Source organism: Dasypus novemcinctus, chromosome 4, assembly GCF_030445035.2.
Source record: "Dasypus novemcinctus isolate mDasNov1 chromosome 4, mDasNov1.1.hap2, whole genome shotgun sequence".
Classification (NCBI taxonomy): domain Eukaryota; kingdom Metazoa; phylum Chordata; class Mammalia; order Cingulata; family Dasypodidae; genus Dasypus; species Dasypus novemcinctus.
The window spans coordinates 91,594,846-91,601,555 of record NC_080676.1 but is presented as its reverse complement, the minus strand read 5'-3'; the positions used below and the strand labels follow the sequence as shown (position 1 = coordinate 91,601,555).

The window sequence follows — 6,710 nt, the reverse complement described above, 5'->3', positions numbered from 1 at the left end:
GGATTTACCAGGATTTGTTTATGTCCTAGAATATGGTCTATCTTGGTATAAATTTTATGTGCACTTGAGAAAAATGCATAGTCTATAAATGTCAATTTAGTCCATTAGTTTGATAGTGCTATTCAAACTTTCTATATTCTTTCTGTACTATCAATTCCTGTGAGAGGAGTGTTAATATTTCCAACAAAAAGTATGAATTAGTATATTTATTCCATTACTTCTAGCAGTTTTTGCTTCGTATTTTGAAGCTCTGTTATTAGTTGGATACACACTTAAAATTGTAATACCTTCCTGATAATTGTATGTGTTTTTTTAAATTTTAATTTAAATTTTTTACCCCCCGCCCACTTTGTTTGTACTCACTGTCTGCTCTCTCTGTCCATTCACTCTGTGTTCTTTCCATGTCTACTTGTCTTCTCTTCTCATCTTTCTCTTTAGGACACACTAGGAATCGATCCCAGTACCTCCAATGTAGGAGAGAGACACTCATTTGCTTTAGCCACCTCAACTCCTAATTGTATGGTTTATGTATCTGTAATGACCTTCTTTATCTCTGGTAATATTCCTTGATCTGAAGTCTACTTTGTCCTGTATTAATACAGCCTTTCAAGATTTTTTTTTTAATATTATCATTTATTTATTTGTTCTGTCAACAAATGTTTAGAATTGGATGTTCAAAATGAATGAGATATAGCACTTGCAGTCAATGTTGTGAATGTTAGTAGCAGGAGTCAGATGTGGCAGACATTGTGGACTGCATACTTAACAGCCACTTCCTTTTCCCTTCCTCCTGGCAGTAAAGTCTACTTTGCAACCACTCTACTCATCTCTGGTATGTTTTCCTGGACTACAGAGGTAGGCAGACAGAGTGAGATGAATATTAGACTCTGATGCAGCTACAGTTTCTGTTGGCAACCCCAAGGCAAGAAACAAGGAGCTTTTCGGTAGCAGCATCAGTACAGGGTCACATTAAGAGCATCAGTGATCCTGAAAATGGGAGGATTGCATCCAGCATCCATGTGGAATCTGAGCCTCCTCTTGACATAGAGGTGCAATGGACACAACCAATCCAATGTCCACATAGAAGAGGTGGCATTGGATTGGGAAAAGTGGACATGGTGGACGATGGGTATGGGGAAAGGCAGGAAGAGATGAGAGGTGGAGGCGTCTTTGGGACATGGAGCTGCCCTGGATGGTGCTTCAGAGGTAATCACCGGACATTGTAAATCCTCACAGGGCCCACTGGATGGAATGGAGGAGAGTATGAGCCATGATGTGAACCATTGTCTATGAGGTGCAGAGGTGCCCAAAGATGTACTTACCAAATCCAATGGATGTGTCATGATGATGGGAACGAGTGTTGTTGGGGGGGGGGGCGGAGAAGGGGGGTGGGGGGGTAGGGTTGAATGGGACCTCACATATATATTTTTAATGTAATATTATTACAAAGTCAATAAAAAAAAATCTAAAAAAAAAAAAAAGAGCATCAGTGAATGTCATGGGTAGGATAGCAGCCATCTTCTGTCTTTTTTGTCAGTTAGGTGCAGTTTATTGCTTACAGCATTTTATTATCATTCCTTTGTCTTCTGACACCCACAATTAATTTTAAAAGTAACCCACCTTTCTTGTTGTTTGTCTATTGGTCTATTTTTTGTTTTTGTTTTTTCCCCGACTTTGGTTACTTTTATGATTTTCCCTTTAATGCTGATGTTCAGCAGTGTGACTATAATATGCCTAGCATTCATTTTCTTAATACTTGTTCTGCTTGGGGTTTGCTTTGATTCATGAATTTGTGGGTTGGCATTTTTCATCAGTTATGGAGAATTGTTGCCCATTATCACTTCAGATTTGCTTTTGCTTCATTATGTTTCTCCTATTCTTCCATCATATATATTTTGAACAAGTTCCACATATCTTATATTTATACCTATCTTTATTTTATTGTTATCTTTTTCTGTTTGTTCTTCATTTGGGATATTTTCTATTGCTCTATGTCTGAGTTCATTAAACCTGGTTTCTTCTGTGTCCAGTACTGCTAAATCTATCCAGTGAGTTTTCACTTTAAGATATTCTATAACAGAGTTCTATAAAGTCCATTTGATCATTTTTTATATTCAAATTTCCTATCAAAATTCTTTGTCTTTTCACCAATTTTGTTCATTTTCTCTATTTTCTTGAACACATTAATCAAGATTACTTTAAAGTTCTTGTTTTTAACTCGTCTTGAACGTGTGAGTCTGTTTATCAGTGAGTTTTTCCCTTGATTACAGGTCACATTTTACTGCCTATTTTCAAATCAATAATAAATTATTTTTTACAAAAGGATCATAGATTTTTCAGATGATATCTTCCACCAGAGAGTGTTCCCCTTTTCTTGTCAGAATTAGGAGAATCATTTCAGTTCAATCCAGGATTGAGACTGAGTTGAAAATTTACTAAGACTCAGTATATCTCTCCTTCTTGTCTCTTGGGGATGTCTCCTCCCTTGGGCTGTTAATACAGAGCCTCAAGGGTCTCTGATATTCAATTCTGACAGAATACAGGGATTCATTTCTGTGTTTTGGAGATTTTGAGTTTTCACTTTAACCTGCTGTCCCCATAGCTTAAAAATCTGTCATATATCTTGAGGGGCAGATATCCTGTACTTCAGACACCATCACAATGAATACCACTACTAATACACCATCCATATTCTTTCAATTGGTGTTTGCATTGCATATAATTTACCATTCTCTTACTTTTTACTTATTTATGTCTTTATTTTTAAAATGGGTTTCTTGTACATAGCATAGAATGGGTCTTTGTTTTTTATGCATTCTGACAATCTGCCATTTAACTGGGTCTTAAGAACATTTACATTTAATTCATTTATTCATTTAAAGTTACCATCTTAGTTTATACTTTCTAATTGGACCATCTGCTCTTCATTTCTTTTCTTCTTTCTCTTCTTTTAAATTATTTGAATTTTTTTATGATTCCAGTTTATATCCACTATTGGCTTCTTAGTAACACTTCTTTAATTTTTATTGGTTAATAATAATTACATTTAATAATACCTATCTTTAACATGTTACAGTATATTTTCCAATCATACAGTGCCAGTTTAGATATAGTATGAAGGTTTTGAACCTTACATTATATTTCAAATTATTATTGTTATATAATTTACTTCTATATATGTTATAAGCCATACATTACAATGCTACTGTATGTGCTTTAGTTAATTATCTTATAAAGAGATTGAAATAAAAAGTCCTTTACATTTTACATTTGCCTACAATTCTATCATTTCCAGTGTGTTTCATTTCACATTCGAGTGTGTTTATGTGTATGTGTGTATGCAGGTGGGTATATTTCTCTTTGATATTATATTTCTTCTGCTTGAAGGACTTATTTTTATTTTTTTTTCGCTCTTGAAATACAGAATTTTATTTAGAAACTGTTTTAAGTAGAAAAAAACCCTGTCAAGAAAGATCAGGTGGAAAATGGGTTCCCAATAAAATGGAATTTAGGGCAACAAAAGTCTAAAAGGCCAGAAAAGAGAAATAGCACCACTGTCATTTGAACAATGGCTAGTTATTTGCATTTTTTTGGCATTGTTAATCACTTCATCTGGGTTTTACTCTGAATTCCCCACAAAGCATGCACTACACAGCACTTTTATCATAAAATACCTGCTTTCTACACACATTTTAGGACAAGCTACCACCAGAAACAAATCCGTACAAATACATCAGGGGCTAAACAATCTCAGTAGTGGATGACACACATTTTGCAAAATTCTGTGAAACACAGGGACTGGATAGGCTGTGAGCAAAAGCAAATGAGGGAAAGTTAAGGAATGAAATATGTTAAATATTAATAATTAAGTCAGTCACTGTGTTTTCTGCAAAAGAAGATTAACCTTTAATAATATGCTAACGAATTTATCTCCAAAGAGATGAGTGCACTGGCAAAGCGTTCCATTAGCAGTGGAGAGCTGTGGACAGCAGGTACCAAAATAACCCATCTTGCAGATCCAAGGTAGCAATGGCATTCACTGATCACTCCCTTTGCCAGAAAGAACTTGCAACATGATCACTTGCCTGCTGTAATTCCACTCTAAGCAGCAAACGTTAAAGAAGCCAAAGAGGAGTCCCCAGTGGGCAAAGGGAGCAGAGAGGAGAAACATGTTAAATATAATCGAAAAAGACAATAAAATGGGACACAATCCCCATTCAACTCCCAGAGATGTGAGCAAGTCCCCAGAAGTAGTTAAGATTTAAAAATTGGACATACCTCATTTCCCAAAAACCACTATACACAGAAATTCGGGGGATAACTGGAAATATAGTCAGAGAAATGCTCAATGAAAATAAAACTCTTCAACAAATATTTCAGGGTTGAAACACATCCTATATTCATCCAGGCAACAACGCCTCTTGCTTTTTTAGCAGAGATGAAATTGGTCAGTGACAGCAAATGATTTATAGAGCAACTTTCCTTTTGGGCCAATGTCTAGACCTACGAGGATTCAAGCAGCCCTTCAAAAGCTTTGTGAACAGCAGGTTCCAAAGGTTCCAAGGTCTGGCCCTTCCATCCTAAACACCATGTCAAACACATAAAATCTGTCATGTTACATTTTATATTCTGAAATATGGAAGCATATTTTAAATACTCTTAAAGCATTTATTTATTAAAACATTCTTTGCCAAGATTTCACATTAGCTTAAAATTCAGTTCAGTCTTGCTTTTTCTCTCCTGAGGTATCCACTTCAACATATTACATAAAAACACCTTCTCCAGCAATCAGTGTTTCCAGAGCCCCATGGTCAGCCTCTTTGTTCCCTAGGTGAACCAACTAGATGTTAATACTGCCTCTGCTACAAGGTAAAAGCTCCCAACTCATCTTAAAGGAGTGAAACTTCGGCAAAGTGCACTTTTTAAGAGGTACTTTTTGCTTATGAAAAGAAACCAGTGAGTCCTCTAAGAATAAAAGGGAGTATTTTGCAGGTAAGCACAGGATTTGGAGTGAAGAATTCGGATGTTGCTCTGCTGGTCCAGGTTGTTAATACTGTTCTTGTTCCTCCTGGGGGCCGCCTTCATCAGGTATCACAAAGCCTTTGTCTGTAGCATAGAGAATGTCCACAATTCTCCGCAATACAGGGTCTTTTCCCCCCTCATTCTCCTGGCAAATCAATTCAATATTCTGTAGTTTTCCAAAGTAGAAATCTCTCTCCTTCTCCAAATCTTCGACATTAAGTTTTAATACGTTGACCTGCTGCATCAGTTCAACTGCTTCAGCATCCCCAAAACCTACACCAGGATTTTTTCTCACCACACTTGGGTCAGCCTTAGGAGTTGCAGTAGTTCTCTGTGTTGATATGGGCCTCTGTGGAGCTGCGCTGCTAGAGCTGAGAGGTTTCTTTGGTTTATTCAGATCTGGAGCAACAAGGGAGGGAGCCACTGCCCTTTCTTGACCTTGTCTAGCAGCTACAGAATCATAGTTTTTTCCATCATAGTTTGCATCAAAAAACTTCTTGAACCACTGAACGAATTCAAAATTGTCCTGAAACTTTCCTTTCACTAATTTGTCCACAGGAATTATTTTGTCAGCACCCATTCTCTTAAAACCTGCTTGTAATATTTTGAAGTTCTGGATGTATTCATGTTCTAACTTAGCTTGGAATTTCACTTTCTTCGAAGCAATGGAGCCAGGAAACAGCATGTCCATAAACTGACAATAGGCAGCCCCTGAGCACAACTGTTCAGTCTTCGTCAAATTCAACTGCAGAGACTCGTTGATCGACGCCAGCATGTCATGCCGACTTAGGTTATCCCTGGTCACTAATGTCGAGTATACTTTGGGCTCTCGGCTGGACCGTGTCCACTGCCTGTGCCCGGCTCCGGTTCCGCCTTCCTCTCCTTCAAACGGCCCAACCCCGCCCGCGCGATGACCTCCCACGCAGACCCCTCGCCCGCTATGCATCCACGTAAAGCTGAAGGACTTCTTTAAATGCTTCTCATTTTCCAGAAGTGAATGCTGTCAATTTTGCTCTGAAACTTTCTTCATTTTGCCTTAATTTTGAAGCTTACTTTTTTTAATTTTGGGATTCTAAATATGTCTCTATATTATCTTCTGACTTGTATAATTTCTGATAAGAAGTCTGCTCTTATTCTTTTATTTGTCCCACTGTATGCAATGCTCAAGCCCCTCCCCCCACTGGCTGCCTTTAAAAGTTTTGTTGTAGAAGTCGAGAAAGGTTCAGTTATTTGCATATGAAAAGGCCAGAACTTTTGGGAAGGAAAAAGGAATTTATTTATGGCCAGCTGGACTTATGAGCTTTCTGTTCAAAACCTGAGTCCTGAATAAAATTTTTGAGTTCTTTTTATCCAGAGGAAGAATTAAATGGTTCTTTGTTCTAGTGCTCAATAAACTTGAATTATCCCCCATATTCTAGGTTGGCTTTTAGCATGGACTTCACACTTTCTAGATAAGCTTTTAACATGAATTTTATACATTCCATGTGTAAGGTTTTAACACATCTGGTTTGCATTTCCCCAGAATATTTAAAGTTTATAGAGTTTGCATTGCTAAACTGTTTTTCTGGGACTGGAGTTGTTGCCATGGTTACCAAGGGCAGGGCTGCAGCTCTCTCTGTCCCACACACTCAGCTCAGGACACATACAGCTCAGGTTATCTATGAAGAGACAAACAGTCCCCCACCCTT

At 37.5% G+C, this 6,710-nt stretch overlaps 1 pseudogene; it reads right to left on the bottom strand.

Moving 5' to 3' along the window:
* Nucleotides 1-4,914: 4,914 nt before the first annotated feature.
* Nucleotides 4,915-5,968, bottom strand: LOC101413916 (microtubule-associated protein RP/EB family member 1 pseudogene; annotated as a pseudogene).
* Nucleotides 5,969-6,710: the final 742 nt, after the last annotated feature.